Source organism: Microcebus murinus, chromosome 9 (assembly GCF_040939455.1).
Source record: "Microcebus murinus isolate Inina chromosome 9, M.murinus_Inina_mat1.0, whole genome shotgun sequence".
Classification (NCBI taxonomy): domain Eukaryota; kingdom Metazoa; phylum Chordata; class Mammalia; order Primates; family Cheirogaleidae; genus Microcebus; species Microcebus murinus.
In genome coordinates this window covers 82,824,264-82,850,548 of record NC_134112.1, presented here as the reverse complement: position 1 = coordinate 82,850,548, position 26,285 = coordinate 82,824,264, and the positions used below count along the sequence as shown (strand labels likewise).

The 26,285-nt window shown below is 42.5% G+C and overlaps 1 long non-coding RNA gene across 1 annotated transcript; it reads right to left on the bottom strand.

The window, feature by feature from the left end:
• Positions 1–15,607: 15,607 nt before the first annotated feature.
• On the bottom strand, positions 15,608–24,614 carry LOC142872933 (uncharacterized). Its single transcript, XR_012921030.1, has 3 exons — positions 24,459–24,614; positions 20,209–20,357; positions 15,608–16,230 (listed from the first exon to the last, which is right to left on the bottom strand). It is a non-coding gene; the product is annotated as an uncharacterized LOC142872933 (long non-coding RNA).
• Between the last annotated feature and the right edge of the window lie 1,671 nt (positions 24,615–26,285).

Sequence of the window (26,285 nt, the reverse complement as noted above, 5' to 3'; positions counted from 1 at the left end):
ACATGATTCTAATGTTGATATAGCCTCCCAAATATCATTAATCTTTTTCTTTTTCTTTCTGGAGACAGGGTCTCACTATATACAGGCTGGCCTCACACTCCTGGGCTCAAGTGATCCTCCTGCCCCAGCCTCCGAAGTAGTTGGGATGAGGGCATGCACCACTGAGTCCAGCAGTATTTTTAATCTTTAAATCCCTCTGATGTTAGAGGGACTTGGCAAATCTTTGTTTAGTAAAATACTAATTGCTTCCTCTGTTTGGAAATGTGTTTTATATTTTCACCAGGATACTTTTGACATTCCTATTCATTCACTCATTCATCGAGCACCTATTTGGCACCAAATACTTAGTTGGTGTTAGGAATACAAAGCTGAATAGGACAAATATGGTAGAAGGCAAGCTAGAACAGGAAAGCTGCTCTTACAAAGCAATGTGTTATGAAGAGAAAAGTACCAAGAACTCTAGGAGGGGTCATTTAACCCAGACTTTGGGAGAACTGGAAGTTAGTAACTTCTACACAGAGATTTACAAGGTGTGAGGGGGTTAGTCAAATAAAGAGGTAGGGAGTGTATTTCAGGTGGAGGGTGCAACATATGCAAGTTTTGGAAGAGAAATGATTATGCCTGCTGAGTATCCGTTCAGTATCGCTGAGGCAGAGACTACCAGTCAGAGTGGACAGAGATAAGACTGGAAAGATAAGCAGGGCCGACATATGCTAAAATCACAAGCCATGTCATAGACAAGGTAGAATCTACTGGAATTTGTGATCGATTAAATGCTGGAGTTTTGAAGAGAGAGAAGTTAAGACTGAGGATTGGGCTTTTGACTTGAACAACTGGGTGGATAGTGATGTCACTCACTGAGACAGCAAAGATACAAAAACAAAATTGAGAAGATTTGGGGGAGAGGTGATGATTTCAGCCCTGGCCATGTTTGGTTTGTGACGCCTGGGGAACATTGACCGAGCAATGGTAAGCAGTTTGATTCAGAAGTTTGAGGATACACATTTAGGAGTCAAAAGTACATGACAGACAAGACTCCACAGGGATGAGTGAGATGCCCTGGGAGAGTGTGTAGGGCCAGAGAAAAGGGCCCAGGAGAGCACCCAGAAGAACACCACAGCTTAAAGGATGGGCAGAGAAAGGGTCCCTGAAAAAAAAGAAAGAGCGTGAGAAGGTGTAGCCAGAGAGATAGTAGGGATACAAGAAGTGTGAGGTACCCAGAGGATGAGGGAAAAGCATGTTTCAAGAAGTAGGCTTGTGTTTAACAAAGGCAGATCAGGTAAGAAAAAGACTGCGAAGCAGCCACAAGGTGTTAATCAAAGAGGTAGTTGACCAGTTTGGAACAGATGAGGATTAGCGGAGGCAGAAGTCAGGTCACAGTGAATTGAGGAGGAAATGGAACCAATGATTGTAGACAGCTGTTTCAAAAACTTTGCCTTAAGAGTGGAAGATACATCCCTAAACTTCCTTCCCAAAGGTGGGGGGAGTGGGCCACCATTAGGCTCACCTTAAAGGATCTTTGAGATCCCTTACCACTTTGCCATTAGCGCAGCTGACCTCATGGCAATGCTCTTGGACATGGCCTGTGTGTTGGACACCGGACTTGGCCAAAACTGCAAAGCAAACCAGATCTGCCTTTTGCATTGTCCTCCTGACTCTTCTTCTGCACTTGCTCCTGTCACTAGGCCTCTGAGGTCCACACTGCCGCATGGACCAAGGCCTGCGGGCAGGTATGAATGTGCACCTGACCTCTCTGAGCAGCACACCGATGAGATGACCTACATAGGGACAAATCTGGCCTCACAAAATTGTCACACTGGCATTGTCTCCCACATATCGTCAAGGCTTATGTATGGAGACCAGTCAGAGGGAACGGAGGGGAGTTTGGTCACCTTGGAGTCTGGAACAAGCAGCTGGCCCCGCAGCTGGCTAGGCAGCTATCCAAGCAGGGGGCCTCTCCGAGAGCAAAGTCCAGGAGCCAAAATAAATGGGTCAGGTGGAAAACAGATGACCATAACTGCAAGCAATGCTGAAGGTTGGTTCTAGGGAGTGAAGGTGAGCTATGACATAATGAATGGACTCTGTAAGGGGTTTGAACCTGATAGTGTTGGTCCAAGAGGGGAGGGATAGGGGGCAGTCCAAGATCAGGAACCAAAGAACCAGAAATGGGCTGAATCTATTATATATACATAGAGGCCCAGACACAATTATGCTGTACAGATGGGTACATCACCACCAGCTGTTACCCTGAATCCTCCCACGGTGCTGTTTCATTTCTCAGGCCTATTCACAACAATCCTCAAACCTTATTTCCACCACCCCTCTTTCCTGCCATCATATCCCTGTATTCCAAGAAGATTAGAAAGCTCTAGCCTGGGGGTGCCAGTGAGGGGCACATAGACCTCAGCAGCAATTACCTGAAAGGGCTGCAGGAATAGCTATGCTAAGAACCAGGAGTGGGAGCAAAGGCCTGTCACAGTTAATTTAGGTTCTAAATCAGTAAGAAAACTAGCTGCATGGTTTGATTAGTGGAGACGTTACTTCTAAAGTGTAATCGTTCCCGGATACCTAGGTTCTCTAAAATGCCCATGAAGACGGAACTGAAAGGCTCAACTGTCTTCAGTTTGTGATTAGAGTACAGAGAGGAGATAAAGAACAATGGCGAACATCACATATAAATATATTGTCTTTACCTGCACACAGACAGGCTAGGCTGCACAAACTGAGTTTTCAGCTGGAAATTTTTTTTTTTTTTCATTTCAGTTAAGTCAATAATCACTTACCCACTGAATATTTCATCTCATTCTCATTTGATGGGATTAAAAAGAAAAAGCTAAATAATAATACCCCATGTGTGAATAATGCTTATCTTTCAAAGACATCGTAACCCATTTTAGACTATCTAATTTATAATAACAGCACTTTCATAACTTAAATACTAGAAGGGGCTACTCTCACTTTAAAATTGCTCATGAAAGAAACCAAGGCACGTGGGAATGAAATGACTGGTTCGATGTAACTTTCATACTAGAGGTGCCGTAGCTGGTTTATTTTTAATTTTTTTACGTAAAATGAAAAACATTTAATAATGAGAACATGCTTCAGATAAACATTTTTATGAAGGTTTACCTTGACCGTAAATTTTATTAATAAAATGAAAAATATCTTGCTTAAAAGAAATAATACCAAAATGTTCATGTATTCCACAGATAGAATTTCTCTCACAAATCCAGATCTCACCAATTATACTCTGGTTTCTCTTCAGATCTTATAAATCTTTTGCCTTTTTACCAGGTCTCACCAATCAATTCCTACTACCCAACTCTGCTTTTCATCAGCACAGATCTCAGAATCTTGTGCCACATATGGTACGAGTCAGTTGTGTGGTCACTCCCCTCTCCATATATGCTATATTGCAATGATCTTTCCATCTCCTTTGGATTTGGAAAGTACCATTATACACACAAACTCTGCATATATATGTAAAGTCATTGATATTCTTCTTATTAGCATCAATTTGGGGGTAACATTTTTCTGATCTTTTCATGTATGCATTCATGCATTCATGCACTCACACTCTCAAGCATTCAAGCGTCTATTCAAAAAACATTGATAGTGTGCCCTAAATGTACAAGCACTGTTCTAGATGCAAAGGATAAAAACAGGAAAAAGACAAAATCATGGAATTCCAGAAACTCAGAGCCCAACGAGAGAGCCAGAAGTGTAAACAACTGTAGTTCATTGTGGTAGGTGTAGAGATGGAGCGACATACGATGGTTTGGGAAGCACAGAGAGAGGATCTCTGAGTGGGTGAGGATTGCCTCCTAGAGAAGGTACTCCCAGAGCTAAGAACGCCAGGGAGAAGGGGATTTGGGTATTCCGGGTACAGGGAACAGCACAGGCAAAGGCACAAACAAGAGCACATGATGCGTTTGGAGAACTACAGGAAACATGGGATGACAAAGAGGTTCTTCCATTCATCTATGTCTGGTTCTGTTTCACAATCCAGGCTCTGGATGTCCCCATAAATGATCCTATAAAGGGAAATGTATTGTCCTCAGCCATGTAAGTAAAAACACATTCTGTATGGGATCTGTACCAAAGAGCCTTTTGAAACTTTGACTATTTGAGGAATATCACATAGGTCCAGGACAGCACAAAAATCAAGCTCGTATCTGGTCTACCCAGGCTTGTATTCTCCATACTTCATTACTATTGTACTCCAGCGGGGAACACGTATGAACAGTCTACGTATTCATCAAATCTAGGTGATCACGTAGCCCATTTCTATTATTATTTTAATATAAAATTTTTATATAGAAATACTTTGAAATACAGCTTTTTCAAATACACTGCATTGGATGGGTCAGGTCAGGTTTTTCCCATTCACCTCTTCCTCACTATGCAGGCTTGGTGCTGCCTGGCTCCCACAAGGATGAGAGCCAGCCTCATACACAGCCAGAGGTGTTTGGAAATAGTCTCTCAAAATCTGCCTCCAAGTCTCTGCAAGTCTCAGCTCTGCCCTGAGGCCCCTCTGGGAAATCCCGAAATCCATAAAGGCCTTTATGAACTGGAGCCAGAAGGCAATAAAGTGCAAGCACAACAGACCTCACACAGAACCCTCCCTGGACTAACCCTGCTGCCTTGGTAATCCTACTCTGAATTCCCTTGTCACTTAAGGAAAGCTTTGCACCCCCAAATCACATCCTCGTTTCTACTTGGAAACTTAAATAACTCATTTATCAAAATAACTCATTTATCTATTTTGGTTCTTGACCCATCATGGAATCCTCTCTAAGACATCATTTCTTCATTTAACCAACCTTCACCGATTCAACAAGCATCTACTTCCTCGTTTCTGCCTATTTCTTAAAGCCAATCCAATCAGCCTTTTTGCTTCATTACTCCACTGAAAACATGCCTGTGAATGTCGCAATGACCTCGATGGTTTGTCAACTCCAATGGTCAACTCTCGGTCTCCATCTTACCCTCTCAGCAGCCTAATTGAAACACTTTCCACATTTGTCCCATCACAGCACACTGGCTTTACCCCTACCTCATTATCTGTTCCTTCTCAGCCTCTTAGGCTGAGTCTTTCCCAATCTCTGAATGCTGGAAGTCCCCTTGGGCTTGTCTCTCACCAATCACCTACCCAGGCCATTGCTTTACATAGCATGTCCCTCACCCTGACATGTCCCTGAACTCCTGACGTGGCAGTCGAAGAGGGTTTCTTTTCCTAGCAGTGCTGGAGTTTGGGCTGGGCATCGAAGAGGGAGATGAATTGGCAGAGGGGAGAAGAGTGGCATTTTTATAAGGGGATTAGGATGAGAAAAGGCACAAAGGTGTGGAGAGGAAAACTGTGTTCCAAGAAAAGAGAGAAGTCTGGTGTGGGCTGGAAATGACAGCTAAGGTAGGCTGTAGCTATATTGCAAAGGGCCTCGATTACAGCTAAGGAATCTGGACTTTATCCCGAAGATAGTAATTATCAGAGGCTCTTAAAGAGGGGAAAGTCATACTCATTCCTATTTTAAAAAATAAATAAAAATTTCAGTGGCAAGATGAAGGCTGAGCTAGAATAAGAGGAGACCAGAACCAGGAAAGCCAATTAGAAGGTCACAGTAATAGTCTAAAGAAGGATTAAGGTCTGAATCACCATAGCAGCAGTGGGGTGAACGGTAGTAACAAATCCAAGGGGGATTTGGAAGTAGCACTGAGGACATAGTTATTGATTAGATAGAGGTTTGGGAGTAAGGGAGACGGGTCAACGTTGAAATGCAATGACATTAACTAAGCTAAAGGCAGGACAGAGAGCGAGTGCTCGGGGGATGATGAGTAGTATGTGAAGCTTGCAGTGATCGTAGGATGTCCAGTGCGAATGAATGACAGACGGGTCTGCCATTCAGGAGAGAGGTTGGGACCGAATGTATAGGTTCAGAGTCTGTGCCCAGTGGTAGCTCAGCCCTCATAATTGATAGGACATCCCGGGGTAGGCAAACAGTGAGAAGAAGGCCAACCACAGAACCCTGGAAAAAAAGCATGGGGCAGCTGTCAGAGGAGAAGGAAGGCTGGGGAGCAGGTTGTAAGGGGGCTGTCAGAAAGGGATCGTGAGAGCTGAACAGGAGGAGATCCGTAAGGAAAGGGAGAGGAGACCTTCAAAGAGGAAATGACCAACAGTTCTCCCTGGGGTCGGACCTGGGCTAAGATAAAGCTCAGTAATGAGAAGCCCCGATGAGCACTGTTTCCAGAAAGTTAGAAGTCAGCCTGGAATGGACTGAGTGAAGACTCCTCTTTGAGGCTGGCCAGGAGGGAAGCAGGTAATGGCTGGGAAGAAGGTGGAGTTGGGCAAGGCATCGGGATTTTTTATGGGATGGGAGTCTGGAGCACAGCAGTGGCCATCTGGCTTCTGCTCAGACATCTCTTGTGAGCTTATGACCCTACAAGATAACCTCTTGAGTCTTTGCACAGCAACATACCCAGTTTGGTTCAATATGTATGTGTGGAGTGCAAGGCATGGTCATGTTTTTCATTTATTGGCCCAAATCTGCCTCCTTCCAACCACAGCCCTGTCCTCCAGAGCCACACACCATATAAGCATTTTTTTCCATACAGCAGCCCTTTGGCTAACTGAAGATGGTTTTCAGCCGCCTGTAGGATTTTTCTACTTGTTTCACCTTTGGGAAATAATCCAATCTTTATGTGTGTATACATGCATGTATATATTTTGTTACCAGCTGGCTGCCGTCCTTTGGATATCCATAGTCTGTCAAAGTCCATTTTAAAAAGTGACACTCAGAATTAGTGGCAATTCTCTCCCATCTGGCATAAGCAGTGTACAAACCAGCAGGAGCGTTCTCTCCCTCTTCCAGGACACAGTTCTTCTGTTAATGCCCCCTGAGAGTGTACGAGCGTTCTGACAGCCACTGCTGACTTGCGGCGCTTCACAGTCAAGCCAGATCCTGAGATCTTTTTGCACTTGAAATGTTGATAAAGTAGGTCTCCCTTTTTAAAGCCAATTGCAGGGTTTTACATTTTTTTCGGACTAAATATTATATTTTTACATTTGATTTCCATGAGCCAGGAGTGAAAAAAGGAAATGTCTGGAAGTCAGACAGATCTAGATGCGAATTCTGGTTTTATTATGTAGAACCTGAATGCATCATGCCATCTCTCTGAGTCGCCATTTGCTGATCAGTGAAAATAGAGATGAGCCTTTCTCCATTGCAGAGTGTTCCTGTGGCAGTACGATCCCTAATATATGTAAGTGCTAATGAATGTTGGTTTCCTTGTCTTCCTTTTCTTCCATTCTCTCAGCTTTATATGCTTAGCAGAAGTATGCCTTTTAAGTCATTACTCAAGATTAATAAATCTTTCTTTTAATGGAAAGAAAAAAACAAGTTGAGCATGACAGGAGCCCAGGACCAAAAGAAGATACTTTAGCATAACAGTGAAGCATATGGGTTCTGAAACCAGACTTTCTGTGACTGGATCTGTTCTCCTCTAATTACTAGCTATCTAACTGGAAACAAGTTAACACACCATCCTGAGCCTTGGTTTACTCATCTGTAAAATGGGTATGATAGCAGTACTTGTTTCTCCAGCTGTTGGGGAAGATTCACGGAGTTTGACAAATGGAAAGTACTTCTGCATCAAACTTTGCACAGGTAAGTACCCAGTAAATGGTGTTATTATTGCCACTTAGAAACCTCCAGGTAAACAATGTCCTAGTAATCCATACTTTTGTGTATAATTATTTCATCTGTTAATAAAACTGTATAATATTGTCCACCAGGACCCCATGAAAACCTTTGTCTGATGCCAAGTATTACAACTATGCGTCTAATCTTCAGACCTAGTAACCTTAACTACAAAAAACCCAGGGCCGGGCGGGGTGGCTCACGCCTGTAATCCTAGCTCTCTGGGAGGCCGAGGCGGGCGGATTGCTCGAGGTCAGGAGTTCGAAACCAGCCTGAGCAAGAGCGAGACCCTGTCTCTACTATAAATAGAAAGAAATTAATTGGCCAACTAATATATACAAAAAAAAATTAGCCGGGCATGGTGGCGAATGCCTGTAGTCCCAGCTACTCGGGAGGCTGAGGCAGGAGGATTGCTTGAGCCAGGAGTTTGAGGTTGCTGTGAGCTAGGCTGATGCCACGGCACTCACTCTAGCCTGGGCAACAAAGCGGGACTCTGTCTCAAAAAAAAAAAAAAAAAAAAAAAAAAAAAAAAAAAACCCAAACCAGTTAATAGGATCTCAGGCAAATCATTTGACTCATATGGCCTCAGGCTCTACTTCTGTGTAATGGGAACGATAATAATTCTGACCTCAGAGGTCCAGCATGAGGATTACATGACAGCACATAGGGAGAATAAGGAAATATTAATAATAGTATTCTGGAGTACTTAACTAAGTGACCCATGTTGGCTCTTTTTGATACCAACTTTCTTTTCCTAAGCAAACTAAGCCTATCAGTGTGGAGGTTCTGGAATCCACCATTTCCCCTTCTAAAAGCTGGCAAAGTTGCATAACTCCAGGCATGTGGTACTGCTCCCATTCTCAGTATTCCTCAGAGCACGACTATAATCGTACCTGGAAATATTTTGTATCCCTGGATGTAGTTTATATGGATCAGAAGATTTGAATCTCATTTAAATTTGAATCTCATCTAAATTTAAATTTAAATCTCATTTAAATTTACTCTCTCATTATTCACCTTGGGCTCCCATTTCATCTTAAATTTCTTTTTTATCCCAACTATAAAAACATGCATGTCAGCTGGGCACAGTGGCTCATGCCTGTAATCCTAGCACTTTGGGAGGCCAAGGGGGGAGGATCGCTTGGGCCCGGGAGTTTGAGGTTGCAGTGAGCTGTGACAATACCACTGTACTCTAGCTTGGGCAATAGAGCAAGACCCTGTCTCAAACGAAACAAAACAAAACAAAAATGCATATTTATTGAGGTCGATTTAGAATATACAGAAATCACACAAAAAAATATAACTAAATTGGCATTCCACTACCAAGATATTAGCACTATTAATATTTTTCTGTACAACTGTTCAGTCTTTTCTTCTGTGAAAGTACATTTAAAAATAAAATGACCAACATTTTCTGATGTCATGACATCTTCCACAACTTGCTTTTCATTGGATGCATAGATTTCATCATAAGAATATACCACAATTTATGCAATAGTTCTTTTTGGACATTTAGGTTATCTCCAAGTATTCAATATTATAAAGAATGCTGTACTAAATATTCTTCTACATTGAATTTTCTGGGTGTTTCTGGTTATTTTCTTAGGATAAAGTCTTAAGAATGAAATTATGAGGCCGGGTGTGGTGGCTCACGCCTGTAATACTAGCTCTCTGGGAGGCCGAGGCAGGCGGATTGCTCAAGGTCAGGAGTTCAAAACCAGCCTGAGCAAGAGCGAGACCCCGTCTCTACTATAAATAGAAAGAAATTAATTGGACAACTAATATATATTAAAAAAATTAGCCGGGCATGGTGGCGCATGCCTGTAGTCCCAGCTACTCGGGAGGCTGAGGCAGAATGATTGCTTGAGCCAGGAGATTGAGGTTGCTGTGAGCTAGGCTGACGCCATAGCACTCACTCTAGCCTAGGCAACAAAGCGAAACTCTGTCTCAAAAAAAAAAAAAAAAAAAGAATGAAATTATGGTTAAATGGTTTGCATATGTTAAGGTTTTTAACACAATGCCAAATTGCTCTCTAGGATGCTTGTACCGATTTATACTCCCAATATGGTATGAGTATGCTTATTTCCCTGCATCTTTATCCATGCAAGATATCATTTTAGGCCGCTCACACCTGTAATCCTAACACTCTGACAGGCCAAGGTGGGTGGATTGCATGAGGTCAGGAGTTCGAAACTAGCCTGAGCAAGAGCAAGACCCCGTCCCTACTATAAATAGAAAGAAATTAATTGCCCAACTAATATATATATATATAATTAGCCGGGCATGGTGGTGCATGCGTGTAGTCCCAGCTACTCAGGAGGCTGAGGCAGGAGGATTGCTTGAGCCCAGGAGTTTGAGGTTGCTGTGAGCTAGGCTGATGCCACAACACTTGCTCTAGCCTGGGCAACAAAGTAAGACTCTGTCTGAAAAAAACAAAAAAGATATCATTTAAAAATTCTTGACAACTTGCTAGGCACATAGGCACCTGGCTTTTACTTTAATTTGCATTTTCTTCAATTACTAGTGAGACTAGACTTTTTTCAATTTCACTGATCAGTTGAATTCCTTTTTTTTTTGCCTTTTTATTTTACTCATTCTTCTTTTGAGATGTTGTCTTTTCCTTGTGTGTAAGAGCTTTTTATATATTAAAGACACTACCGTCTGTCTCATATACATATGTATAGATAGGGAGTTATAGAATCTTTCATTTATCTTCTAATTTTGTTTGTGCTGTTTTAGCTACACAAGTTAAAAAGTTCCAAGTAGTCAAATACATCAATATTTTCTTTCTTTCTCACTCTTCCTCTTCTTCTTTTTTTTCTTTTTTTCCTAGAGATGGGATCTGGTTTGTTGCCCAGGCTAGAATTGAACTCCTGGGCTCAAGCAATGCTCTTGCCTCAGCCTCCCAAATATAATGTTTTTATTTTATAAATCATAAACTATTGCTTTTTCACTCACGAAGGCCTTTACCACCCTAAGGTCAAGAAATGCTTACACCACTTTCATCTTTACAGCACATATTACTTCTTTTCATTGGGTGATTTTTTCACATTTAACTTTTTTTTTTTTTTTTTTTTTGAGACAGAGTCTCGCTTTCTTGCCTAGGCTAGAGTCAGTGCTGTGGCGTCAGCCTAGCTCACAGCAACCTCAAACTCCTGGGCTCAAGCGATCCTCCTGCCTCAGCCTCCCGAGTAGCTGGGACTACAGGCACGAGTCACCATGCCCGGCTGATTTTTATATTATATATATTAGTTGGCCAATTAATTTCTTTCTATTTTTATGGTAGAGACGGGGTCTCGCTCAGGTTGGTTTTGAACTCCTGACCTTGAGCAATCCGCCCGCCTCGGCCTCCCAGAGTGCTAGGATTACAGGCGTGAGCCACCGCGCCCGGCCCACATTTAACTCTTTACTCTGTCTGAAATGTATTCCGTTCCTTCTTAGCTATGTTTTTCTCATCTTTTTGAATCAGAGAGGATGCTTGGTTTCATGAAACAGGAATTCTAACTCCTATTGGCTTGGACAAAAAAACCAGAATTTATTGGCTCCTGTAAGTGAAAAGTTCAAAGGCTTCAGGCCAGGTTGGGTCACATGATGTGCACAGGACCTGACAGTTCCCTCTTCATTTCTTTGCTTTAGTCCCTGGTGACATTGCCATTCTCAATGGACTCCCCTCGTGGTGCTGAGATGGTGGCCAAGAACCCCCAGGTGTACATGTTTCTGCATTCACTTCCAGAAGGAAAGTGTCTTTGGCCTAGCATTCCAGCAAAAGTCCTGACATTCTCTTTGATGGGAGTGATGCGGGTCACATGCCTACACCTGAGTCAGTCACTGGGGACAAAGAGATGACATTCAGTGACAGGCCACATGGCCTAACCCTGGAGTTAAAGGTGGAGTCAGCTTTCCCAGAACCCCGTGGCTGCCCCAGAAGAAGGAGCAGTTGGGAATTGGGGACCATAGGTGAGCACAGCTAAGATAAGGGCTATATTTTTCAGTATCAAGATCATTGTTTTTAATAAAAAAATGACAAATTCTTTGCCAGTGGAAAACTCATTTGTTTTACTGCTATTAACATGGTAGATACTAGAGTTAAAATCATGAAAAGACATGGCCCTTCCCTTAGGTTCAAGCTGCATATGGACAACCTGGGCACGTCACAGTTTCTAATGGTCTTATCATACGTGGTTGGAACAATTTTTTTTCACAGCCAACTGATCTATAGGTTCTCTGAATTTTTTCTTTAATAGGGGTTCCATAGACCTAGCAGAAATAGACCACAGCTCCAGCTTTCCCCAGTATTTATTCTGGTAAAGTTTCTGGCTCCTGGCTACCTGCTCTCTGGTTACTTATTTGGATTGTTCCTTTTTTTTTTCTTTAAACTCAGGGTCTTGCCTATATTGTTTCACAATGTCTTTTCCTGATCTGTGATCCCACACCTGTTATCTTGATCTAAATACCTTCTCAGATGAGCTTTCCGTGGGCTCATTCCAAGATAAATAAGTTGGCCCCTGGAGCACCGTGCCTTTAAGTCAATCACTTAAATGACTCCAAAGAGGCAGGACATAGTGGTACACATATACTATGCTCCAGGCACACTTCAAAATATCCTGCCCAGGGCAAGCCATTACCATCTGATCCCACTTCAGACACTGTTCTGAGTACATTCATCGCAGTTCCTTTATCTCTTCTTGCATCTCGCCATGCCTGGTCTATTCAACACACATCCCCAGTCTTCATTCTGTGATGAGACACGTGCTCAGTCACGTGGATTTTGTGGGCCAGCAGTGGTCTCTCTTTACCTCTTCTTAAAAGGTTTTCAACCGTTTTCATTTCTTGTCCTGTCTCTAGTGTATGCTGCTCTCTTGTTCTTCCATAGTGCTGATCCACTCTCCCTGGCCTGCCCCATGGGGCAACACGCTTCTGCATGTGGCCTCCAAACTCCTTTCTGGCTCTTTCCTACTTTTTGGTGGTAACGCAATGCTGGCAACGCTGCCACTTCCAGGACACAAAGTGGACCCCCCGTCTGCTGAGTGTGATTGACACTGGCAGAGCTAAGTGAATAAAGTTGTCTGTTTCCTCTATTCTAAAACCAACTTATGGTAGGATCCACAACCATTTAATGACTTTTGAGAGCTCTCCTCCAAAATACTATCATGTTAAACATACCTATTGAAGAGACATTCTGATTTTAGAAATATTAAAAATGTGGGGGTGGGGAATCTGAACCTTAGAATCTAGAAAATGCTGTAGTTGAATGATTCTGTTTTTCAGTTAACTATTCACATTTGACAGTTTGCACCATTCAACAGCACTATCCCTTCTTCATTATTGTTCTTTACTATAAACATACATATAACAAACAGAAAAAAAACAGTTGTTGTCCTCAATACTTTTCCCAGACCCCAGCTGTCTCTGTGTGTTGGCTTTTCTGGCATTATTCTCACATGTCTGAGCCCTCCTATTCCTCCTCTCCCCCACCCCACCCCCAAGATAGGTCTCTGTTGCACCCGGGTTGAAGTGTAGTGGCATGATGACAGCTCACTGAGCCTCAAACTCCTGTGCTCAAATAATCCTTCCACCTTAGCCTCCAGAGAGCCCTCCTTTTTGGAGGAGGCCTTGTTATATACCCCTTCTACCTTTTATACATGTCCTTTAAATATATGAGCTTATATACTTATATGAACACTTCCTGAGCAACGACACTGATCTATTTTAGATGCTCCCCTTTTCTTCATTGAAATCACTGCTGTTATAAGATTATACATTGTAATTTTATTCCTATTGAGCTTTATTTCCCAGTTCCTGGCCAGATAGAGTCTTGTGTCCATATTTTCTTTTAACTTGCTGATCTTCTTCGTGTCAGGTTAGTTAGCAAGTGCAGAATTGCCTTCTCTGGCTATTACAAATTTAAGGATGCCTTGGCCACTTATTATAAGTTGTCACTTCCATTTCCCCAACATATTCTTCTTAGCTGGTTAGAATTTAGCATAGAATAGTACCTCTTCAACAAGCCATTAGTTTACATTTAAGTCACTGCCAACTTTACTTGACGCTTATTTTTCAGCAGAATGAGATTGTCAGCAGGTGTCAGATAAGTTTAAGTTTTCTATGACCCCTATATCATGCCCCTGTGCCAATAATTTTGTCATTTGTATTGGGAAAGCATTATTGATGTTGCCATAACAGGATCACAAGGCATGCTAGAACTAGTTGGCCAGACACGGCCAGGGGAGAGAGGGCATGAGCTGAGACTGGGGTGGGGGATACTCCCCAGGAAACAGGCTGTGAAGACAGAAACCAGCCTGGATTAGGGATGCTGTGCAAGACCTGGTGTCTTATGCCAACAAAAGTTTAGAAAGCTACTGATACCAAGCAGTCCAGCCTTACTCCAGCAGAGGGTTATTGAGGAAGAGTAAGGTACACGTGTCCCATGGTTTAAGGAGCCCACAGCAGGGGTGTAAGCAGCAGACGACAACCCTTTGGGAGGAGGACTGGTCAGAGCTAAGCTAAACAAGATATCAGGGTCATGGTAAAGTAGGCCAGGGCTCAGGACAGGGTCCCACATCTGGAAGAGCCTGGGACACAAGGCAGAGTGACCAGGGGCTGAAGGGTGGAGGGTGGAATTGGGTAGAGGGGCATGGAGGTATAACATTGGGGATCTGCAGATCTCTGAGGCCCCACAGCTGACCTGACTAGAGGCTGGGGAGCTAGACCTGTAAGTAGAGCTCTCAGATAACCTAGCAGCTGGCTTCTCAGAAAGACAAAGGCAAGGCAACTGGCCAGGTACCTTACTGTAAGGTAAGGGACAATGTCACTTCTGCTTTTATTTTCACCCAAATGTTCTCTACCAGGTGTCAACTCTCAGGTTGGTGGGTTTCCAAATGCATCCATGACTTCTTGACTTACAAGGTTATGCTGCTTTGCCTTTGATTGTGTGCTTTCTTAGGACAAGTGATATACCTTTATATTGCCATTGAGCAACAATAGCTACCATGTACTGATGGCTCACCATGTCCCAGGCACCGTGCTAGCTGATTTACATACACTACCTTATTTCATTCCCACCACTTCCTTGAGAGGTAGGTATTATTATCCCCATTTTAAAAAGAGGAAACTGCAGCTTACATGGTTTATGTAATCAGCCCAAGGTCAAACAGCTGGGCTGCAAAAGAGCTCAGATTTAAACTTAGTTTTATGTGACTGCTCATCTGTTGCTTTAAATGACTACATTTATACTTTTATACTATGGTATACCAGAATAATTCTCACTGAACTTATCAGCCACTAGATTTTTCATCTACCTACTTACCTACCTACCTATCCATCACCTACCTATTCTCTTTTATCTCTAACTCTGTAATACCCAGTATTATACTATGTAAGAAGTAGATCATTAATATGTGTGTACTTACTGAATGAATTAATGCAGTTTTAGAATGTGATTAGAATTATTGTGTCCTCTCTTGGTTCAGGTCTTTGTAAAGTCAAGTAGTAACAATTCTTCAGTTTGTTCTATAAAAATACTACATTCTTGCACATGTATGAGGACAAAAGGGAGCAAATTGTTCAAAGAATACTGAATTGAGGGGATATACTTTATTGCCAAATATGTCAGGCATAGGCAAATGCATATATATGTACAAGTAAATTTGAGATAGCATAAAGATAAAGGGATATACATGAAACCAATTATTTTCTTCAGATGTCCAAATCTGAAAATATTTTTTATGACATGATCTTCATGTTTGTCTAAATCAGAGGTTGCCAAACTACTTGCCCACATGCCAAATGCAGTCCACACCCAGCTTTTGTACTGCCTGTGAGCTAAGAATACTTTTCACATTTTTAAAGGACTGGAAAAAATCAAAAGAAGAATGATAGTTCGTGACATGTAAAAATTATATGAAACTTAAATATCAGTGTCCATAAATAAAGTTTTATTGGAACACAGCCATGCTCATTCATTTAAGCATTGTCTATAGCTGCTTTCACACTACAGTGGCAGCGTTGAGTAGTTGGGACAGAGGCTGCAGGGGCCAGAAAAGCCTAAAATATTTCCTATCTGGCCCTTTAAAGAAAAAGTTTGCTGACCTTTGGTATAACTAAATAATACAGGATGTCATAACATTTTTAATATTGCTTAAACTACATCTATTATTTTATTTTCTAAAATTTCTAATTCAAGGTCCCTCTTTTGTTATGTAGAAGATGTCCATGCTCTCAGAACAAAGTCAAACATGTTCTCCTGTGATAATTCTGTACAGTCTCCCTGATAGCAACAACATTTTTATGCAGAAACAATAACAGACTAAGAAGCTGATGGTTTCTCTAAGAGGTTGGAAGTCTCTTCCTGCCAGAAGTCATCTTTCCCTTTGACGGGAAACTGGGGCTGGGCAGCCCTAGGAGTGGTTACAGTGCATCACATCACTGTGGTGGCACCAAAGTGGCTTCTCCAGCTTCCATCAACTGATTCCGGGTGATGTGATGGAGTCAGATAGACGAGGAAAAGAAAACTGCTCTTTTTGTCATCACCCAGGACCTAAATAAAGATAAAAGGACTCAGACTAACCAGACACAGGTGAATATTACTTATCAAAATGTCTTGCAGAGGCATTTAGCAGCACAACAACGTAGATCTGTGGCAGCCCAATCTCTGTGTTAGCTCCAGAGTAAAACAAAGGGAGCAGAACCTCCTGGTGTCTCCTAAGATCAAGCGTGGTTGGGACTAAACTTCAAGGGAACCTGATTATTTATTTGTTAAGACTCTAATGTAAATTCTACTGTCTTTCCATATATTTGTCTTTCCCTCTGTGTGTCTTTGTCTCTCTCTCTCTTTCTCCAATTTATCAAAAGTTTACTGACAACTTATTATGTGTGAGGTGCAGGGCAAGCCCCCGCAACACAAAAATAAATACAGTAATCCTAACTCTCAAGGAGCTCATGTGAGAAACAAGTTAAAATAATCTTGCTTGGCCTTTTGGCAGTATGGAACAACAAGCGGATCCTCCTTAACACATTCTTCTCCTGGTTTCTTTGGCCCCAGAGTCTCCTGGTTTTATTTCTCTGGTTTCTGATTCTTTGTCTCCATTGCCAGCTCTTTGTTTTCTTTCCAATTTCTAAATGGTCAGAGTTGAGTCCTGGGCCCACTTTTCTTTTGATTCTATCTACCCTCCCCAGGCAATCTTCTTTCAAATTTATAAATCCAGTTCCAGCAGCTCTTGTGGGCTTCAGACCCATGTCTATAAGTCTACAGGGGACATCTTCACTTAGAACTTTTGGTCTTCCCCTGCAATTCTGTTCCGGAAGTCTCCATCTTGGTCACTGACATCTCTGCTCCTGTATCTGGTCTTGGAAGAAGACTCAGGTCAACCGTGACCGTATGACTCCCTCTCCATAACCCACTATTTCAAATCAATCATCAGGTTCTTTCAAGTAACTCTTGACTTTTGTCATTTCTCTCCCTGAGTTTGCCACCAACTTAATCTGGGCAACCATCATCTCTCACAGGAACCACTGAACGACCCTCTCAACTGGTCTCCCACATCTGCTCATCTCCAGCTCTACTTTATCTTGCCAGGGATAATGTTTTTCAGACCAAAAAAATGTAAATAAGTCTCTTAAAAGGAAATGCAATGCTAGCAAAATACACATGTGGTTCTTCATCTTCATTTTTTTTTTTTTTACTTAGTAATGTATCAAGAAGGTCTTTTTACATCAGTATGCCTAGAATTGCCTCACAAATTTTAACAGCTGCCTCCCTTTCACTTGTTTAACTCTACCATAATTTATTTAACCACTTCTCTATTGATGGCTATTCTCAGTCTTTACTACTATAAATGATGCTTCAGTGAAGGTCCTAGAAGAATCACCCTTCAATATATGTGTGAGTATATTTATTGGATAAACAGCTAAAAGTAGAATTAACAAGTCCAAGTCTTTGTACATTTAAAAATTGAGTAAGTGATGCCATATTGCCCTCCACAGTTGTACCAACTTCTACTCCCGCTGACAGTATAAGAAAGTGCTTGGTTCTCAGTCTAGCTAGCCGAGTACGTTATTAATACTTTTTTATTTTTGTCAACCTGGTATGTAAAAATAGATCTCATTGCAATTGTAAGGGCTTTGTCTCTTGTAAGAAAGGGGAGTATTTTTACATACTTTAAGAGCCATTTTATTTATTTATTTATTTGGAGGCTAGAGTGCAGTGCATCATAGCTCACTGCAGCCTCAAACTCCTGGGCTCAAGCTATCCTCCTGCCTCAGCCTCCCGAGTAGCTAGAACTATAGGTGTGAGCCACCACACCAGGCTAATTTTTCTATTTTTTATAGAGATGGGATCTCGCTCTTGCTCAACCCGGTCTCGAACTCCTGAGCTCAAGCCATCCTCCTGCCTCAGCCTCTCAGAGTGCTAGGATTACAGGCCACCGCACCTGGCCCATTTGTATTTCTTTGACTGCAATCTGTTTGTTATATCCTTTTGCCCAGTGTTTCAGAGTTTTTTATGCTTTTCTTATTGATTTGTAGAAGCACTTTGATTCTTCTTAAATAATCTAATTTCCAGACTCTATCAGATATCCTGGTATTTTTTAAAAAGTCATAATTTATGGCCGGGCGCTGTGGCTCACGCCTGTAATCCTAGCTCTTGGGAGGCCGAGGCGGGCGGATTGCTCAAGGTCAGGAGTTCAAAACCAGCCTGAGCAAGAGCGAAACCCCGTCTCTACTATAAATAGAAAGAAATTAATTGGCCAACTGATATATATATAAAAAATTAGCCGGGCATGGTGGCGCATGCCTGTAGTCCCAGCTACCCGGGAGGCTGAGGCAGAAGGATCACTCGAGCCCAGGAGTTTGAGGTTGCTGTGAGCTAGGCTGACGCCACGGCACTCACTCTAGCCTGGGCAACAAAGCGAGACTCTGTCTCAAAAAAAAAAAAAAAAAAAAAAAAAGTCATAATTTAGTCAATTTTTTAATTCTAATAATAAGTCATCATCAAGGGCTAACCCCATTACAGGGGAGCCCATAGACAGGGCTATACATTGACTCACAGTAGTCCCAACTCCTGAAATAGCTTGGTAAGACTGTCTGATGCCGATACTCACACTACTGCATTTCATTTTCCTAACAGCCCTGTGAGGCACGTAGTCTCATTAACCACAAAGAGAAGCTCAGAGAATGTGAATGCCCAGGGTCACACAGCTAGGAACTCTTCCACTTCTGAAATCTTAAAAGCCCGGTAACCCATCACCACTGGCCAGTCCTCAATCACACCAGACTTTGATTCTTGATGTTTCTAATTTCTATTAATCTGTTGCTCTTCTCTTTTTCCTTCTATAAATGTCCAATGGACATTTTGAAGTGCCTACTATGTGCCAGGAATCCTCATGTGGTTTACATTCTAGAGGGGTTCTCGATCATAAGCAGTAAAAACAAATAGTAATAAAGTTATACTACTATGAAAAAAATACATAGGATGGTTAGAAAGGACAGAGAAGGATCCTTCAGGTGGAGTGGAAGGGCATCTTAGAGGAGGTGACATTTAAACAAAGATCAAAATGACCAAAAGCATATTCCAGGAAAAGGAAATATATGGGCTAAGTCCTTTAAAACAAGAGCAAATTCAATGTGTTTAAAGAATAGAGGAAAGGGCAGTGTGACTGCAGTGATGGAGAGCGATGGGAGGTGAGGTCATAGAGGTGGTCTGGGACGCTACAGAGGGCTTTGTCGGCCAGCAGAGGAGTCTGGACTCCATCCCAAGAGCAATCAGCAGATATGGAGGCATTCTAAGAGGAGAAGCCATATGATCCAATATACATCTTATGATTTGTGTAACTCTAGCTGTGCTGTGGAAAATGGGGACAAGAGCGGAAGCAGGAAAACCATTTAGAAAGCTATTACAGGAGCACCAAGGAGAGATGATGGTGGTTTGTAGCAGGGTGGTAGCAGTGGAGACAGAAAGAGACATTTTGGAAATGTTTTAAAGATAGAATTGACCTGAATGCCTCATGGATTGGATGTGAAAACGGAGGGAAAGAGAAGAATCAAGAAAGTCTACATGCTTTTTGACTTGAGCAATTGGTGATGCCATTTAATTTGAAGAAGGCCAGAAAAATCAAGAATTCTCTATTACCGTAGTATTTCCTTCTTTCCCTATGTAGCCTTAACCTCACAGGGCATGAATTTAACTCTTCTCTCCCCAAGACTTTTATTTTCCTTCCCTACTTGTGCTTTAGTCCTTCTTATCTAAAAGAACTTCCTCTACCTGGTTCCTCTACTTCCATCCTCTCCTCAACCCACTGCAATCTGGTTACTATACTCATTTTACTATAAACTTCTTCTTGCCAAACACACCAATGACCTCCTTGTTGCTAAATGCAAGGACATATAGGTCCCCATTTTTCTTGGCCTCTCTCTGGTATTTAATACTGTTGATATTTCCTCCCTTGGTTCCTCTGAAACTACTTGTTCCTAGTCCTCCTTCCTCTCTTGGTGTTCTTCCTCTGTATCTTTCTTTCCTTACCTTTTAAATGTTGGCATTTTTGTAGGGTTCCATAGGAGGCCTCTTCTTCTCTTTCTCTACATCTTCTCTCTTGGGGATTTCATGTACTTCCATGAACTATCACTTATTCTGATGACTCCAGCATAGGACTCTTCCAGTTCTAGACCTCTCTGTTCAATTATGTAGTAGACAGTTTCACTCTGATATCCCATGGATACTTCAAAGCTAACATGTTTAAAATTAAACTAATCACCTTCCCTCTGCAACCTTTTTCCCTCCTGAAGTCCCCATCTAGGTGAATGTTATCATTTTCCTATTTACCTAAGCCATAAATCTCCTCTCATTATCTTCTGCAGATATAATCAATAATCAATTTCGGTTGGATCTATATCCTTAATATTTCTTGAGTTCTTCCCTTCTTTCCATTTCCATTCTTACTACCTTAGTTTAGACACCCATCATTTCTTTGCTATAATGCTAAAACAACCTCTAACTAGTCTGTCTGCTTACAGCATTATGCACACTAATAATTCTCCAAACTGGAGTGATCTTTCTAAAATGGACATCTGATCACTTCACTATGCTCCTTAAATTTCATCAATGGCTCTCCTATGGCCTTAGGAAAAGTTCAAACGTTTTAGGAAACTTACAAGCCTTTTCACAATACAAGACCACGCTACTCTTTCTGGATGTTCCTCAGGACTTCTGCCCTGCATCTGCACAATGTATTTATCGAGAACTTACTTGCTGGGCGCTGGCCTCCACCGTTAACTCTCTGGGCACAGCTTTTTACCTTGAGGTCTTTACACATAGTACTTTTCTCTCTCTCTCTCTTTTTTTTTGCCTGGAATACCTTTCCCTTTAACCTGCCCACTTGTCTGGCTTACTTTTACTTATCCTTCAGAACTCATCTCAAGATTCATCTTGTGTGGTCAGTCAGTGACCCTGAATATGCCCAGTCAAGGTTAGGTATCGTTTTTATGAGCTCCCCTGTTGATATCATCTCACTGTTGTGTGATCAACTGTGTACTCATCTATCTCCTCATTATACTCTAAGGTCCTTTAGAGTAGGGACCGTGTTATATCGATCTTCGTATACCTAGCACAGTACCTGACACACGCAGGCACTCAATAATGAATAAAGTGGCAGAGTTGGGTTCAAAGTCAGGTCTTTTCTCTCAGGCATGAATCTCATTTCTTCATGCTACTTCTTAATATCTTGAATCTGAAAAATTCTAAAATCTGAGCTAGTTCTATTTTTCACCTATCACTAATTAAAATATAGGCAAATTGATTATTACTTACATGACGATTCAGTTGGCAATTTCTTCCATAGCCTTTCCTCCATCATTTCACCACTTTGATAATCAAAGTACTTTGGGTTAACTACATCTAAAATGAATGAAAGGCCAGCTGTGGTGACATGCACCTGTAGTCCCAGCTACTCAGGAGGCTGAGGTGGGAGGATTGCTTAGCCCAGGGTTTCAAGGCAAACTGGGCAACATCGGAAGACCCCATCTCTAAATAAATAAATAAAAGGACTGAGGCCGGGCGCGGTGGCTCACGCCTGTAATCCTAGCTCTTGGGAGGCCGAGGCGGGCGGATTGCTCAAGGTCGGGAGTTCAAAACCAGCCTGAGCAAGAGCGAGACCCCGTCTCTACTATACATAGAAATAAATTAATTGGCCAACTGATATATATATAAAAAATTAGCCGGGCATGGTGGCGCATGCCTGTAGTCCCAGCTACTTGGGAGGCTGAGGCAGAAGGATCGCTCGAGCCAGGAGTTTGAGGTTGCTGTGAGCTAGGCTGGCGCCATGGCACTCACTCTAGCCTGGGCAACAAAGCGAGACTCTGTCTCAAAAAAATAAATAAATAAATAAATAAAAGGACTGAAAGACCTTTCTCAACACTTTTCTATCCTTTTGTACCTCTTATCCAGTTGCTTCCACAAACACCACCAAGGCAAGGGCAGAGTAAGTACATCAGGAACAAGGTAGATTTTATTTGTCTGGCAACTGACACTAACAACTAATGCATCAACAGGAAATAATTTCCCGTCATTTCCCCCAAGCTCTCTATGGACAGTATTATAGTTTCAGTGCTAAAATTTAACATTGCAAAATCCAGCTAAAATTGAAATTTTTATGTAGCAATGTCCATTTATTACAGAATTTTGTAAATGGAAGGAACCTTAGAGATCCTTTAGTCCAGCACTTTCATTTAAGCTTCCCTGAGGAAACTGACAGAAGACCTATAATGGCTCACTGAAGGTCACACAGTCTATAGGAAAAGTGGGAGCAAAGTTTCTGATGTTCTGTCAGCTGATCTTTCCTCAATGCCACCTATACCCTTTTCAAAGGGTTTTATTTTTCATCTAAACAAATTAACTGCATCAGAATCCACCAGTATTTATATCATGCTTATCTTTATGATATTGTCTTTGTGATGTCCTTGTTACAATGAGGAAGGAACTGGAGAAAAAAATGTTGTCTCTTCCAGGGACATAGAGGAATTGGTAAAAGAGACAATTAGTACACAAACTGATGGGGCTTCCTATTTGTAGTGCAGCCGTGTTATCACACTCTGTTCTCCAAGTGTCTCAATGCGAACCCAAGCTGATTTGTCCTTCCTGGGCCTGGATTCCATTCAAGTCTATGCCTTACTTAGTCTAAATGATTTTCCCAGCTTCAGTGTGTATTTTTTGCACTTCATTTTAGAAATATCATACTTAAATCTACTCTCTGCTTGAGTTTGTTTTAGTTCTGATGCTGAAGAATGAAGATTCTGGGTAAAAGAAATAAAGATGCTGGCTTTTTCTAGGCTTTACACTTCAAGAATGGTTTTCTCAAATGACCACTGGCAGTCTACTTTATTTCTCAAATGATGACGTTTTCCACAGGAATTAAAATTTAATTGGGATAATTTGTTTTCAACGGAAAGCAAGGATTTCTTTCCAAGAGGATCAGTTTGATAATGTTTTACCAGCTATTGCTATGAGACCAAATATAAACCAGTTCTGAGAAACAGGAAGTGAACCTGACTGGTCTAGTCTGAGTGTCCCTGGCAGTGACGCAAATAACTGAAATCAAATTAGGAAAACAAGATATGTGGGTGTGAGGCCATCGATAATAATCCAGGATGCTACAGCATAAGCAAGAATGCTTCTAACTCAATGCCATTCATTTAAATAACACCCTGAGCAGTTTGATTTCCACGTAACACGGTGGTGATTAGTGAGCCTGGATGAGCTTGAGTTCCTTAGCAACAGCACGTGCTTTTGAGACAGTCATTAGCCTTTTAGTTAATACCATCACCCCCTTCTCAATGTATGAATGACATTAAAAAAAATTATGTTTCAGAAAGTGCTCTGAAATTTCTAGGAGTGAAATGAAAAGGAATAATAATAAAAAAAACTTGTCTGGCGAAATCGCACTCAGGTGAAAGAAGTAATGTTCCTATGTGCCCGGCCTGTCTCTTCATTCCCTTGCTCTCAGCTCTAAGTTTCTGAATCCCCTATGGGCAAAGGTCAACGGAGGTGAAATTGCTCAGAGTTTATGGCAGTCTCCTCATCCAACATGAGCAGTATTGCAATGTCTCTCAGAACCACAGCTCTGGAGAGGGGTGAGGAGTGGGTGGGCATCTTGTGCGGTGGAAAGGCTGACAGAGGGGTCAGCTGGTAGGAAATATATCACATAGTTTTCTTTCTCCTCTAAGCCCATGAATTACCCAGGTCAAAGGAGCGTCTGGATGGAGGGTGGTAAGGGGAATGAAGCTCTTCTTCCTATTGATTGTTTAATTGCACCCGAGGTTGTTTGTCCAAGGCCCCTGGCCAAAAGCATTATTTTCGTGCTTAAGTGAGGTTGGGCAGGTTTCCCATCGCCTTTCCTAGTTTTAAACAAGACAACCCAGACCGCACTGCAAGGCTATAGGAATATACTATAGGTTGGCTTTTGCTATTCAGCTGCACCCTAAAGCGCCAGGATGCATGGGATGTTGTTTCTCAAACCCTGAATCATTACCTCCAGCTCGGCCCTGGGTTCGGGACGCACAACTCCACCCTCTGTGCTGCCTGGGTCAAGTGCAGGGCGTCATTCGAATAGTAATTATTGCTGCGTTTGGCTTGTCATCCTTATTATGGCCTGGGTCCCTTTCAGCTGGACATTGGGCTACTTCAGTTTGGCGGAGGTGACTCCTAGGGCCCCTCGCCGTCCCACCTAACCCCCCTGCGCGCTCCCTTCCCAAGGCGACCACCTGCGCCGCCCCACTTACCATCTGCCCCGCGGGGAGGGCCCCCCGGGCTAGCGGAGCCCTCCCTGCTCCCGGGCGGCTCTGAGGGAGCTCGGTGTTTGCCTCCAGCCCTTCGCTACCGGAGGATCAGGTTCCTCCCCTCCTCCCCCTCCAGCTCTGGCGGCGGCGGCCGCCGCCGCCGCCTTCTTGCATGACACAGCAGAACCGCAGCTGCCGCAGCAAGTCCAAGCCATCCGCCCAGGAAGCGCCGCAACCGGGGCTCGGGAGGGGCGGAGGGGGCGAGGCAGGGGCCACAGCCCAGGGGGATTCTCGGCCCCACTGTGCACCACAAACTCCTTTCCCAGCCCAGGGGCACGCGAACAAACTGAGGCTAAGGCTGACCAGGCCGAGCCGTGGAGGAATGCTGGGCTTATCAGCAGAAGGGATGGGACCAGAGAGAAGGGTGTGAAGGAGACCCCAGTAAGGGGCAGGACATTTCAGGTAAAAGAAGGTAAGAAGAGGCCCAGAACTCAAAGGCCAGACTGTGAAGGAGATTAAAGGAGGTCAAAGAGCGATAAGGAGGTAGAATTGCCGAGGACTGAGACTGTGGGGGGAAAGGGGTGGGCTGGGGGCAGTTGCAGGAGAAGGAGGCCTTTGGGGAGGCCAGAACTGCGCCCCCAGGCAGAAAAAGGGCTGAGTCTGGAGGCAAGGCCAGAAAAGAGGAAAGGGATGAAAGAATTAGGCATGAGAGAGGAAGACAAAACTTGGGAGACATACAGAATGAAAAGGGATGGAGTGGAGATCATTCATCATGGTTGATGAGATAAACTGATGAGGTGGAAAGAGATACAGTCAAGGCAAGGCCAAAAGAAACAGTGATCGTCCATGCCACTCTTTAGTTTCCTGCTAAGTTTTTTTTCCCTCATAATTTCGCCAATTCAAACAGTTTTTCTTGTAAAATGGAAAAGCATGAACAAAACACAGAAATAGCTATCTAGCTTAGATTTCCAGGATAAAGTCTCCATGTCTATAGAAAGTTTAAGGCAGAGATTTGGGATCTCAGGTACAAACTCCTTAAAGGGGATGGATGTGAGTCAGTAATACCGAGAGCACTCAGAACTGTTAGTTTCCACACAGCACTGGACTTGAGTAAGTCTTTCAAAGTGTTTGTTACATGCTTCAGTTAAATGCTAGAAATGATGACAAAATTAGTGGTTCAAAAATATTAACTTGCACATGTTTTTCCCTTTCTCTAGATATACACGCGTATATAACTTATATACGTGTGTATATATAATGTCTACTGTCTAGCACGTAGAGTATGGTTAAGGAATAAATATGTTTTTCTGATTATTTTATTTCCCACCAACCACACTCCACGCATTTTATAGCAGGCTGCACTTTTTTTGTCACCATTTGAAAGAACGTAGTCAGAAAGGTAAAGCAAAAACTGCCACTTTAGTTTTGTTTGTACCTTCCAGGTCATATCTTCGTACCTCACTTCCTGACACAAACAAGTTTTTACTGTTGTCAGCAACAAAGCCCCAATATAGCTGCGGAAGAGAAAAACTGCATTGCATTTTGCCTCCTGCAAGCATCATCAACAGTTACTGGAGGAATGTAATTCCAGAAAGCTTGAAAGCTGTGGTGATGGTAATTATGTATCAAATGCCTGATTCTATTTCTGTTATTATTGTTTTGTCATTTCTGTTCTACCAGCGATCTGACTGAACTCGCAGAGGGACAAATCCGGTTTTTCTTTTTTACTTTGTAAAATTTAATCAGGCCTGATAGAAAAATCGCTGCTCTTGGGGGGGGGGGAACAAAGTAGGAGCCACGAAATGTCATTTTAACAGAGCGTGGGTTTTG